The following is a 14,644-nucleotide window of genomic DNA, read 5'->3' on the forward strand; positions in this document are numbered from 1 at the left end:
TACACATTCACAAAAAGAGGAAAAGGGAAAAAAAATCATAGATCTTGCTCCTAAAGTCCACCTCCTCAATTTGGGATCATTCCTTGTCTATTCAGGTATTCCACAGATGCAGGGTACATCAAGTTGATTGTGGAGCTTTAATCCGCTGCTTCTGAGGCTGCTGGGAGAGATTTCCCTTTCTCTTCTTTGTTCTCACAGCTCACAGGAGCTCAGCTTTGGATTTGGCCCTGCCTCTGCGTGTAGGTCGCTGGAGGGCGTCTGTTTTTTGCTCAGACAGGACGGGGTTAAAGGAGCCGCTGATTCGGGGGCTCTGGTGCACTCAGGCTGGGGGGTGGGGGTGGGGGTGGGGGTGGGGGGGCACTGCGTGCGGGGCGGGCCTGCAGCGGCAGAGCCTGGTGTGACGTTGCACCAGCCTGAGGCCCGCCGTGCTTTCTCCCGGGGAAGTTGTCCCGGGAACCTGGCAGTGGCGGGCTGCACAGGCTCCGCGGAACAGGGGTGTGGTGAGTGACCTGTGCTCGCACACAGGCCCCTTGGTGGCAGCAGCAGCAACCTTAGCGTCTCCCGCCCGTCTCTGGGGTCCGCGCTTTTAGCCACGGCTCGCGCCCGTCTCTGGGGTTCGCGCTTTCAGCCGCGGCTTGCGCCCGTCTCTGGAGCTCCTTTAAGCAGCGCTCTTAAACCCCTCTCCTCGCGCACCAGGAAACAAAGAGGGAAGAAAAAGTCTCTTGCCTCTTCGGCAGGTGCAGACTTTTCCCCGGCTAGCCGTGGTGCACTAACCCCTTCAGGCTATGTTCAAGCCGCCAACCCCAGTCCTCTCCCTGTGCTCCGACCGAAACCGAAACCCGAGCCTCAGCTCACAGGCCCGCCCGTCCCGACGGGTGAGCAGACAAGCCTCTCGGGCTGGTGAGTGCCGGTCAGCACCGATCCTCTGTGCGGGAATCTCCCCGCTTTTCCCTCCGTACCCGTTGCTGTGCACTCCTCCACGGCCCCGAAGCTCCCCCCTTCGCCTCCTGCCGTCTCCGCCCACGAAGGGGCTTCCTAGTGTGTGGAAACTTTTCCTCCTTCACAGCTCTCTCCCATTGGTGCAGGTGACGTCCCTATTCTTTTGTCTCTGTTCTTTCTTTTTTTCTTTTGCCCTACCCAGGTACGTGGGGAGTTTCTTGCCTTTTGGGAGGTCTGAGGTCTTCTGCCAGCCTTCAGTAGGTGTTCTGTAGGAGTTGTTCCACATGTAGATGTATTTCTGGTGTATCTGTGGGGCGGAGGGTGATCTCCGCGTCTTACTCTTCCTCCATCTTCAAGGTCCCCCATATGGCTGTTATTATTTGCCTTATGTACTGAGGTGTTCCTATGTTGGGTGCATAAATATTTACAATTGTTATACATTCTTCTTGGATCAATCCCTTGATCATTATGTGGTGTCCTTCTTTGTCTGTTCTAATAGCCCTTATTTTAAAGTCTATTTTGTCTTATATGAGAATTTCGACTCCAGCTTTCTTTTGGTTTCCATTTGCATGAAATACCTTTTTCCATCCCCTTACTTTCAGTCTGTATGTGTCTCTTGGTCTGAAGTGTGTCTCTGTAGACAGCAAATTTATGGGTCTTCTTTTTGTATACATTCAGCCAATCTGTTCTTTTGGTGGGAGCATTTAGTCCATTTAAATTTAAGGTAATTATCGATGTGTATGTTCCTATTCCCATTTTCTTAATTGTTTTGTGTTCATTATGGTAGCTCTTTTCCTTCTCTTTTGTATCTTGCTTAGAGAAGTTCCTTTAGCAATTGTTGTAATGCTGGTATGGTGGTGCTGAACTCTCTCAGCTTTTGCTTGTCTGTAAAGGTTTTAATTTCTCCATCAAATTTGAATGAGATCCTTGCTGGGTAGAGTAGTCTTGGTTGCAGGTTTTTCTCCTTCATCACTTGCAGTATGTCCTGCCACTCCCTTCTGGCTTGTAGGGTTTCTGCTGAGAGATCAGCTGTTAACCTTATGGGGATTCCCTTGTGTGTTATTTTCCCTTGCTGCTTTTAATATGTTTTCCTTGTATTTAATTTTTGACAGTTTGATTAATATGTGTCTTGGCGTATTTCTCTTTGGATTTTTCCTGTATGGGACTCTCTGTGCTTCCTGGACTTGATTAACTATTTTCTTTCCCATATTAGGGAAGTTTCAATTATAATTTCTTCAAATATTTTCTCAGTCCCTTTCTTTTTCTCTTCTTCTTCTAGAACCCCTATAATTCAAATGTTGGTGCATTTAATGTTGTCCCAGAGGTCTCTGAGACTGTCCTCAGTTCTTTTTATCCTTTTCCTTTACTCTGTTCTGCAGTAGTTATTTCCACTATTTTATCTTCCAGGTCACTTATCCGTTCTTCTGCCTCAGTTATTCTCCTATTGATCCCATCTAGAGTATTTTTAATTTCATTTATTGTGTTGCTAATTGTTTGTTTCATCTTTAGTTCTTCTAGGTCCTTGTTAAATGTTTCTTGCATTTTGTCTACTCTATTTCCAAGATTTTGGATCATCTTTACTATCATTATTCTGAATTGTTTTTCAGGTAGACTGCCTATTTCCTCTTCATTTGTTAGGTCTGGTGGGTTTTTATCTTGCTCCTTCATCTGCAGTGTGTTTTTCTGTCTTCTCATTTTGCTTATCTTACTCTGTTTGTGGTCTCCTTTTTGCAGGCTGCAGGTTCGTAGTTCCCATTGTTTTTGGTGTCTGTCCCCAGTGGCTAAGGTTCGTTCAGTGGGTTGTGTAAGCTTCCTGGTGGAGGCGACTAGTGCCTGTGTTCTGGTGGATGGGGCTGGATCTTGTCTTTCTAGTGGGCAGGTCCACGACTGGTGGTGTGTTTTGGGGTGTTTGTGGACTTATTATGATTTTATTCAGCCTCTCTGCTAATGGGTGGGATTGTGTTCCTGTCTTCCTTGATGTTTGGCATAGGATGTCTAGCACTGTAGCTTGCTGGTCATTGAGTGAAGCTGGGTGCTGGTGTTGAGATGGAGATCTCTGGGAGATTTTTGCCATTTGATATTATGTGGAGCTGGGAGGTCTCTTGTGGACCAGTGTCCTGAAGTTGGCCCTCCCACCTCAGAGGCACAGCACTGACTCCTGGCTGGAGCACCAAGAGCCTTTCATCCACATGGCTCAGATTAAAAGGGGTAAAAAGTAGAAAGAAAGAATTAGTATAAGTAGAAAGAAAGAAAAAAAGAAAGAAAGAAATGATGGAGGGAGGAAGTGTGGTAGGGAGCGAGAAGGAAGGAAGGAAGTAGGGAAGGAAGGACAAAAGAAAGAAAGAAGTTACAGTAAAATAAAATAAAGATAAAATATAATGAAGTTATTAAAATAAAAATATAATTATTAAGAGAAAAAACAAAGAAACAAACAAACAAAAAATACGGACGGATAGAGCCCTAGGACAAATGGTGGAACCAAAGCTATACAGACAAAATCTCACACAGAAGCATTCACATGCACACTGATGAAAAGAGGAAAAGGGGAAAAATTCATAAATCTTGCTCTCAAAGTCCACCTCCTCATTTTGTGATGATTCGTTGTCTAAAGGAGGGAAGGAAGGAAAGAAAGAATGAAGATAAAGTAAAATAAAGTTATTAAAATAAAAAGTAATTATTAAGAAAAAAACTAAAAAACAAACAAACAAACAAACAAAAAACGGGTGGGTAGAATGCTCGGACAAATGGTGGAAGCAAAGCTATACAGACAAAATCTCACACAGAAGCATACACATACACACTCACAAATAAAGGAAAAGGGGAAAAAATCATAAATCTTGCTCTCAAAGTCCACCTCCTTAATTTGTGATGATTTGTTGTCTCTTCATGTATTCCACAGATGCAGGGTACATCAAATTGACTGTGGAGCTTTAATCCGCTGCTTCTGAGGCTGCTGGGAGAGATTTCCCTTTCTCTTCTTTGTTCTCCCAGCTCCCAGGGGCTCAGCTTTGGATTTGGCCCTGCCTCTGTGTGTAGGTCGCTGGAGGGCGTCTGTTCTTAGCTCAGAGAGGATGGGGTTAAAGGAGCAGCTGATTTGGGGGTTCTGGCTCACTCAGGCCGGCAGGAGGGAAGGGCATGGAGTGCAGGGCCAACCTGCGGTGGCAGAGGCCAGCGTGACAGCCTTAGGCGTGCTGTGCGTTCTCCTGGGGAAGTTGTCCCTGGATCCCGGGACCCTGGCAGTGGTGGGCTGCACAGGCTCCCCGGAAGGGGTGTGTGGATAGTGACCTGTGCTCACACACAGGCTTCTTGGTGGCGGCAGCAGCAGCCTTAGCGTCTCATGCCTGTCTCTGGGATCTGCGCTTTTAGCTGCGGCTCGCGCCCGTCTCTGGAGCTCCTTTAAGCAGCGTTCTTAATCCCCTCTCCTCGTGCACCAGGAAACAAAGAGGGAAGAAAAATTCTCTTGCCTCTTCAGCAGGTCCAGACTTTTCCCCAGAGTCCCTCCCGGCCAGCCGTGGTGCACTAATCTCTTGCAGGCTGTGTTCCCACCGCCAAACCCAGTCCTCTCCCTGCGTTCCGACCGAAGCCCAAGCCTCTGGTCCCAGCCCCGCCTGCCCCGTTGGGGGAGCAGACAAGCCTCTTGGGCTGGTGAGTGCCGGTCAGCACTGATCCTCTGTGCGGGAATCTCTCCGCTTTGCCTCCCGCACCCCTGTTGCTGTGCTCTCCTCCATGGCTCCGAAGCTTTCCCCCTCCGCCTACCGCAGTCTCCGCCCACGAAGGGGCTTCCTAGTGTGTGGAAACCTTTCCTCCTTCACAGCTCCCTCTCATTGGTGCAGATCCCATCCCTATCCTTTTGTCTCTCTTTATTCTATTTTCTTTTGCTCTATCCAGGTACGTGGGGGGTTTCTTGCCTTTTGGGAGGTCTGAGGTCTTCTGCCAGTGTTCAGTAGGTGTTCTGTAGGAGTTGTTCCACATGTAGATGTATTTCTGGTATATCTGTCGGGAGGAAGGTGATCTCCGCGTCTTACTCTTCAGCCATCTTCTCCTCTCACTCTTTATAGCAGTTAATATTGAAGAGTTTGAACTGTTGGGTAGACTGGAAGGAATGCTGAATCAGAAATTAGGTAAGAGGAGTCCTAATCTCCACTCTAATGCCACTATTCTTTTTTTTACTAATTTATGCATTTCTAACACGAATGGGGTTCTTTTCTGTTTTCTCTAAGGGTATTACAGGTTCTAATATTATATAAAATTAACGTTTAGAAAGAGGAATTCAGCAACAGTGGTTTGGTGACTTGTAAATTAATTGCATAATTAACATATTTATATCTGGATGCAGTAACCCAAGGAATTGCCAAACCTATGCCTTCAAGAGTTGGGTTTTCTTCACTCATGATTATTTTCTTAGAACAGAACCATCATCGTTCAAAGGTGTACAGGTAATGTGAGAATGTAATTTAATTTGCTCACTTAGTTATAAATTTATTGAAGGCCTGGTGTGTTCCCATATTCCTATACATGTGTGGATATAGGATGAGGATGGTTGAGAATGAAGGGATTGAGATTTGGAGGTTGAGGAATAGATTAGAAAATGGCACCATTTGTTTGGGGGTATGACACTAAGCTAGGGTGTTGTCAGTACATGGGAGAGGCAGCTTTCAAAATTCTCCATTTTTCTGAGGATTTCCCCTTCTGTGGAATGCTGTCAGTCACTTCCCTTTATTTTCTTCTCCTCATAAACCTTCTGCTAACATACAAATTATAATTTTCAGGATATTAAAAATTATATTTATCTTCACTGAGTGATTTTCAAGAATGATTGATGGGACACACAAAGAAGTGATAGATATTAAAACTCAGTATTACCAGTCATTACTTATTTGGTCTATACTGACAGTTTAATTTGTACTTAATGAAACAAAAAAGAAAACTATATTTTCACCAATAATTTCCCAAGTATTTTATCATTTAGTATAAACCTCATCTCCTTAGATAAATAAAATTTTGTTGATATCCTGCACACATGTACTAACACAGGTAAATATATCTTCCCCTTTAGCTCCATTTTAAAGAGTATAATAATTAATGGAGATAATTACTGGAGTCTCATTCATGTGAATGAGTGATGGGGCAGAAAGTGTCCCAAAGTGCTCAGATTTTATAATGTGTATAATTTACCCTGGGAGTTATCATAGACATTAAAATCTAGTCTATAACAGAATTCATATTCTTATTATTTGCTATAGTAAGAATTTACTCTATTTGACAAACTGATCCTGCATTAAAGCATTTCCTGGTATTTTATCATGTTAGTAACTAATATACAACATATGCCTTGGGGCTGAAAGTTTTTCTTTCATAGTTTTAGAAGGTGTCCCAACCATGAAACACCTGTGATTTAAATGTTTATTATAATATTGTATCTTTGCTAAGCATTTTCCTTTATTTGATGAATCTCCATTTTTTTCTAGAAATTTTGTAATACACTTTGTAGACTAGGTCATAGGCTAGTGACAGGGTTCAGAACATGCTATCCCAAAATATGACATCTTGACATGGTGAACATTTTAAGGTGAAGGGATGTGAGAAATGACAGGTACAGGAAAGACCTCCCCTATCTTTCTTGAAGCAGGTTATAAGACCCTCTTCTGAGAGCTGTCCCTGCCATACCTGGAGGAAAAAAAAGATCTTTATCTCTAAAGGAGGGATGCTGAGAGACTCAGAACTAACAGGACTTGCTAAGTTCCTCCAATTTACCACCCTTAGCTCATCATACCCTTTTATCCTATTACATTTTTCCATGACTTCCCACACTTCATCAAATCTACTATAAAAATGCTCAAGCTTAACCACTTCTTCAGGTCTTCATTTTATAATGAAGTTTCCAGAGTCATATAAAACTTAAATAAATGTATATGTTTTCTCTTGCTAACATCTTTTGTCAGTCCAAATTACGGGGCCCCAGTGTGAGAACCTAAGATGCGTACAGGAAGAGAATTTTCCTGCCCTAAACTAGTCAGCTGCTTACATTACCAGAAGAGCATTGGAGGGTTTGAACAATTTTCTCCTGCCCCATTACATATTTCTTCTTTCTGCCTGAAATTTCCCATTCAGTGCTTTGTGCTTTGCTTGATTCTGGGTTCCTTTACTCTCTTTTGAAAACATCATTATGATAGGGATAGAGTAGTATAATTAAATAGTCAGTTTAAAAATCCCACTAGGAAATTAAGGACAGAAAGGGAATTTTAAGGGAGTTTGGGAAACTGTTGTAAGCTAATGATCACTCAAGAAAAGAATCCAGTAACCTAGCAACAATCTGCACTTCCTTGAAGGAAGACCAGGTGTATCAAGTGTCAGACACACTCAAGCCAGAAGTCCTGATAATCAAAACACAAGACAATAGATATGGGGCCTGAATCTTGTTACATGAAGTCAGAGAGTTAATAGTCCTTGAAGAGTAGCATTTCTGCATGTAGCCAAGACAGAAATATAGGTGAAAGGGGAAAAAGAAAAAACTAGTTGAAAGGGGACAATATACGGAAACCTGAGATGAATTACCATATTTTAGTATATGTTACTACCCTCTTGTTAATATACATATGATTTAAATAGTGCCATGAGAGTCACAGTTAAACCATAAAAGGCCAAGGGATGAACTAATAATGTAAGCCTTGACGTCTGCCCAAGAATGAGGAAGAAGATGGTCTTCTCCCCTCCCCACTTTTTCTTTGATTATAAAAGTTTAGTACTCTTTGTTCTTGGGGCTGCTGTGCTCCCTTGCCAGTTTACTTGTATTGCTCACAATTATCCTATGCTAATAAATTCACTCTTTGCCCCACAGTGAATTCTTTTCTGCAAAGAATGAGACAAAAGAACCTGAGCTTCACTAAGTCCTGAAAACAAGTGAGCAGTTTTAATCAAGACAGTGTGTTTGAGGCCCCTCCTAGTCAGGAATCATACGTTCAAGTCCCAATCTGAGTTTTAGCTGGGTTTGAGTCCCATGCAAGAAGGAGTGCAGTTTCAATTATCTTCTATCAGGTTTTACAGTCCTGCTTCAGCCAGGCAGAAAAAGCTCTGAAAAGGGAGATGGACTATACTCTAAATAAAAGTCACACTTTTTCCTTGGCCTTACCTAGATGATTTCTAAATAATAATTATAACCTTTATAATACTATACTCCTTCAGGGCATTTTTTGGTTTATACATAATTTTAAACTATATGCTTTTTATCCACAACAGTGTAAAATGACATAAAATTAAATTTAAAAGCTAATAGACTGGGTTTCAGAAGCAAATTTTATTGTAATCCCGTTAGGCTGGAATGATGGAGCAAACCCAGATAGATGAAATATTAAAAAATTAATGCAAGGGCCTAAGTCAAGAGCAAAGCGCGGGACCAACTAAAGTACCAGCCCACGGTGTCGTCATGCCCTGGAGACGACAGAGCGTGCCGGCTTCCGAGGAAAGCAAAAATTAAGAAGACCCTTGACATTAGGAGTAGACTAGAGGGATGTGAAAAAAATCTAAAGATGAAGGTATTTCAGACCATCTGCAGGCAGCTTATAAGTTCAAAGGGGTTTTCTGTAGAACCAGCCCCCAGTGTGGTCTTCTCCACTTCCTCTTATATGTGTGGCGGGAAGAAAAAAGTGAGCCGTTATGAAGAAGAGGACCCAAAAAAGTACTCTGATTTAGTAAGGTCTGTCTTGTCATTTAGAGGCCACGCTCAGACTCCACAGCCTTTGTTCGAGGAAGATGCTTTACTCTATGGACCTGTGAGGAAGTGTAAGGCCCCAAAGCAAGAAGAAGAGGCAGGAGGTCCACGAAACTGGGGTCCTCTCTTCAATCCGGAGAAAAGCGTTAAACCAAATGATCTCACAGTTCCTCTGAAAATCCCTTTGCAAAGGAATATGATACCAAGGGTGACCCGAGTCCTTCAGCAGACCATGAACTCAGAACAGATTTCCTGTCTGGAGAGGTGGAAACAGTGGGTGATTCTGGAACTGAGAGAGGATTGTCTTGCAGAATATACTTCAAACATGTTTTTACAAGGGAAATGGTTTCATGAAGCCTTGGAAAGCATACTTTCACCCCAGGGAAACTTAAGAGAGAGAGATGAAAATCTCCTCAAATCTGGCTACATCCAAAGGGTCCAGCATGTTCTGAGAAATGTCAGTGGAGTGTGGGCTCTGGAAAATGCTGTTAAATGTGAGACCCTAAAGTATGTAGGTCTGCTGCACTGTGTGGCTGATTATCAGGGCAAGCTGTGTGTGACTGATCGGAAGACATCTGAGAAACCAAAGCCTTTCATCCGAAATACATTTGACAACCCGCTGCAAGCCGTGGTGTATGTCAGTGCCATAAACCATAAGGCCAACTACAGCTTTCAGGTTCAGTGTGGCTTGATCGTGGTGGCCTAGAAAGACGGGTCCCCCGCCCACCCACATTTCATGGACGCAGAGCTCTGCTCCCAGTACTAGGCAAAGTGACTTCGACTAGAAGAATATACAAAGAAGGAAAAGAACCTGAATATTCAGAAACTAGATTAGGGGCAGGAAGCTGTGTGGGAACGTTCAGGACTTTCTCACAGTTTGGGAAGATTTATTGCTGTTTCCTGTGATCTAGAATGAGGTGCCACAGGGTCTGAGAGCTGCAGTAACACAAGCTGAACTAGTAATTTGTTGAAATTTATTGCAACCAAAAAGGCAAAGCCGGAAAAGTTAAATTAAAAAGCCAAACTTCGGCACATAAAAGACCAGCTCTGCTACCTCTGACTAGCATTTACCCAAAAAAATGGTAAACAGCATTGGCACAGTGTTGGTGCCTCTTGGACCCCTGTAGACCTTTCTGTGTTCCGGGCAGGATGCCCAGTCTTTGAACTGAGAGATTCAGGGTGGTGAGGCCTAGTGCGCAGAGCATTTCCCCCGGGGCACGCCAGCAGGGAGGGCTGTGCACCCACAGTGTGTATGTGCAGTGAGAATTCGTATCAGCTAACTACTGCTGCCAGTGCGGGCTCCTAAAACTTTTATGTATGGGGTCCCCTGTATTTCATTTGGGGGGAAAAAGCTCCCATTTGACATTTTTGAAAAATAAACGTGATTTCTTAGCCTCAAGTAAACATTGCTCTCTGGAAAGATGGAGTATACTCACTATATCGTAGTCTATGCCCCTTGGCATCCCACCAAATAACACTCAGGAGCAGCCAGGCTCCAGTCTGAGAATCGTAATTGTAGGTATTTTGGTAGCTATCTTCTGGTTTGAGTCAAGGAATTGTGTACGTGGAGAAAATGTATTTATTGTTTGTTGAATTTTCCAGCTATGGGGAAAAATAATAACATGTAATTTTTTCTATGTTTGATAAGTAATAAAATTGATTAGTTGTCACTGGGTTCAGGAAACTTAAATAAATGCCCACTACAGCCTTGGGGGAAGGCTCCCTGTTTTATGGAGTAGGTTAGCATTTAAATTACAGTTGCTGTCTTAAAATAGTAGTGTGCTACAAACACCTTTTTCCTTCATTAGCCATTAATTATAAGAAATCAAATACAAGATGTGAGTAAAGTAAAAAGAAAAATAATAATGCAACGTTATATTTTAGTTTGAATAATAAATTTTACAATTAAAAAAGTATTAAATGAATTGGACCTGCTATGACATCTGTTCAATGAAAAAATACATGGGGGTTAGAATTAGTCAACAAAATTATCTGACACAAAATAAATTTGAAGGAGATGCACAGTTTAGGGGAGATTTTATTATTAAATTTCAACATATCACAGGTTGGTTCTTTATGTTGGATTTGTTATGGTGACATGAACATTTGTTCTTTTTCCACTTGCTCGATCCACTACCTAGGCTGGATTTCATCCAACCTCTAAGACAAACATGTTTCCACCCCAGTACAGCCCTGAGATGAGGTCTGCCTACAGCTGGACTTCTTATACTGGCTTCCAAACAGCTGATAGCTCAGGGCCTTGTCTACTTGGGGACTGGAAGAACTTTGCTAGCAGATGACACAGGTGGTTGCTTCTTTGTTCTATTAACACTTACAGAATTGAATTGTTTTTATTCTGTCTAGAGCAGTGGTTCTCAAAGTATGGTCATGTAACCCCTAGCAGTCTGAGAGACTCTTTCACAGGATTAATGAGATTCTCTCTTTCTCCAACTTCCTATCTGTATTAAAATGGATATTTTTTTTTTCATATACTCAACCAAAATATACTGAAGCATGTTGAATACAGAAGTAAATAGGTGACTCCAAACATCTTTTAAGCTAGGTATCTTTGGAAATTTAAAAATAAGTAAAATAATGTCATTCTTCTCAATTTATCTAGAGACATAAATTTTTTAAAGTTACTTGTTATGATATATTTTAAATTAATATTTATTATACCTTTTTAATAAATTAGTTCAGTTTTATAAAAATGTAGTTTTAATTTATAATATGGTACATATCAATAGAAATTATCCATATAATCAAAAGTTATTTGGGGTCTTTAGTAATTTTCAAGTGAAGGGAATGAAACTAAGACCAAAAAGTTTGAGTTCTACTGATCTAGGGAAAAATCTTAGCTTGATAAAATAAAAGCAGGTGGAAAAAGTATGATTATTCATAGTCAATTAATATTTATATTCAATTAATAACATTTCTAAAGCCTATAGTTAAAGATTAAACAACATGGAAGCTCACTTGGTCAATATAATTATATATGACTCCAGATCTCATTTTTTAATTTTTGTTTTCTATCTTCTCTTCTCTATGTTTCCATGTCATATATTCATGGCTAATGTGCTTATATATTTTCCTTTTTATCTTTCCCTTTTCCTCTCTCTGTTCCCAACTGTTTCTCCTTTCTCTCTCTCTCTCTTACCTCCCAGAACTTGCTGCCATCTTTTCCTATTTTACACTACTGTAAGTGTACATAGTATCAAATCACAGAATTAAAAATATATGCTTTTCTTAGTAAATAAAATTTTAATATATTTATATCAAATGTCTCCTTTTACTCTCCCCTCAAGGTAGCTAAAATTAAAAGTTTGGTGACATTTCTAAAAACCAAAAAGACACCAAAAATAAATTTTTAATTCATACTTTAATGTAATGTTTGAAATTTTCTCTAGAAATATTTTAACATTCTTAGAAAAGCATAAAAGGAAAATAAAGTAAAAAGCAAAGAAAATTATTTTATGGGAAGTGAAGAGTCTTCAAATGAGAAGAATAAGTGAAATGTGAAGAAGAAGGAAGAAATTATTGTGACAAAATCTGAAGCCAGGGGCTTATTAATATCAATATTTGTTTTTAAACTGTTATTTGAAATTATTTATATGATTTTTTCCAGAGAGTAAGAACATGCCAGAGAGAAACTCTGCAATGGGTAGAAAATTTGGCACAATGTAATGACACATGTCAAATTTGAACGTTGTTTTTGCTTTGTGTTGAAATTATACTCCGTTGTGCCTTCTCTTTACTAAAATTACATTACACACAAAACGTTGGGGGTTCTACTGTTTAGACCTGTCATGGAGTGGAAGCTGGATGTTTAAAGACAATGGCAGCCTTAGGAACTGAGAGCAAACTCAAAGCACCTGACACAAATGAAGCAGCTGGAGATATAGATTGACTGAGGGAAATTTAAGTCACATTTGGAATCTTCAAAGGATAGAAGAAGGTATACTGACCTTCATATGGTGTGTTGTGCTGGGGCTTGAATTTAAATCATGAAATTTATCTCATTAAATTGAGAGATTTTCTAACTTCTAATCCAGTTATTTTAATTATTTTTGTATTATATTTGTTAGTGTTATCTTCTACCAGAAGTAAATTTAGATTCTATACTGAATCAGTGGCAAGAAACTTATTTCTCTCTTGCATTCATATTAATATTGCCCATTATCAAACATGATACTAAGTGTATTCAGTAAAGACTGGTTACTGATTTGCCACTGATAGAAAGAAATACATCAATTTTTTAAAGCAAAAATTCAAAGAGATGGCTATTTAACTTGTAAGATTACAGTCTGTTGCCATCCTGGTGAAATAGTTAAGGAAAAAAGTACAATGAATTAAAACATTTTCTGGGTTTGAATCTTGACTCTGTAACATGTTTGTTACTTTGAGAGAGTTAGTAAATAATTTAAATAATTTGTTTTGTTTCTCAGTTGCCCCATCTGTAAAGTAGATTAATAATAATACTTACTATTGAATTGTTATGAAAAGTAAGTGAAAAAATATATATAAAAAACTTAAACTAGTGATTGGTCAATTCTAAGGTCTCAGTGAACGTTATCAAGACCTAAAAATTATTTTATTTGGAATGATTTACATGATTTCTCTTTTCCGATGTTGCATCAGGGTCAAATAGGCTAGAATATAATTTTTTTACAAACCGCAACACACATATGTTCATATGATGTTATTCCATCTGTTTGAAATATAACATTTCAATCAACTGGTGTTTTGCTTTCATGAATACACCTGGATTGATAGCTCTTGTATTATCCTGGGAATGCCAGTTGTTTTTGTTTCTATCTTTTTGTCTTTGAATTAATGAGTCAGTAGAGAAGAGAATATAATTAATGTACTGGTTTCAAAGATTGTTTAAAACACATGGTACACTGAAATTTTAAAAAAAAATTGTTTGAGCCTAGAATATATACCATGATTACTTCATTAGGGTTGTTTTCTGTTGTTTGATCTTCTTAATATATAAACTGTAGCACTACTAGTACAGCACTCCAACTCTCTAGAGAAAAACCTAAGTGAATTACGCAAAAATAACAGGTAAACCAGCATTGACATACATGGTGATAGTAAATACTGGTATGAGAACTCTCAAAGACAGCCTGTACTTACCTTTCATAAACAATGATACAGTTGGAGCTACTTGGAATTTGTCTAGGGTTTAATAGAAAGATCACTGAGCAATGGTGTGAACTGAGTTCTCAAAATGGCTAATGCTAAGTTAATTCAAACTAATCTTAATAACAGCTCTAGTTTAATTTCCTTAACTCTAAACCACAAGGGCTATATCAGATATATTATTAATTTTTATTCTACTGTATTTTTATTCAATAAATAATTGTATGACTGTTAGGTACCCTGTTAAGTTTTGGGACACAGAGTTGAAATAGGTAAACCCTGTCTTGAAGGAACTCACAGTAGAGTGAAGGACACTAAAGGTTATGATATTTAATCCCAGGTTCTTATTTAGGCAAAGAAGAGAAGAATGTAATCTAATCTTGGAGATGAGTAATTATTTCTCTGAGACAATGGGGACAACTCTGAATCTCAAATAGTGAATATAGTAAATGTGTGTTAAAAATGTGCATGGAGTAGGAATTAGTGGAGACTTCCAAGCAAAGGAAACAGTATATTCAGGAGTACCAAAGGCTAAGGAAACGTGATAACTTCAGGAATTTCTGGTAATTCAGTATAATGGAGCCTTCGGTGTGGAAGGGCCAGATGGAAGATGGAGAGGGAAGCCAAGTTCATATTGCCAAGGCCCCATTATGATAATCATTTAAAATTTTATCCTGAAAGCAATGGGTAATCATGAAATATTTTTTAAGAGGAAATAATTTTTAAGAGGAAATGACATATTCAGAATTGCATTTTGAAAACAAAACCCGTTGGCAGAAATGAAACAATAGGTATGAAGTGGCATTACTGGGTGAAGGGATGCCTGTTAGGAAACTGCTATGGGAAAGCTAG

General features: G+C 39.8%; 1 pseudogene; it reads left to right on the plus strand.

The window, feature by feature from the left end:
- The first annotated feature begins 8,387 nt into the window (after positions 1 to 8,387).
- LOC111168872 (mitochondrial genome maintenance exonuclease 1 pseudogene) lies at positions 8,388 to 9,549 on the plus strand (annotated as a pseudogene).
- The last annotated feature ends 5,095 nt before the right edge of the window (positions 9,550 to 14,644 follow it).

This window comes from Delphinapterus leucas, chromosome 14 (assembly GCF_059928025.1).
Source record: "Delphinapterus leucas isolate spDelLeu-1000000601 "Yukka" chromosome 14, BTC_Dleu_Yukka2, whole genome shotgun sequence".
Classification (NCBI taxonomy): Eukaryota; Metazoa; Chordata; class Mammalia; order Artiodactyla; family Monodontidae; genus Delphinapterus; species Delphinapterus leucas.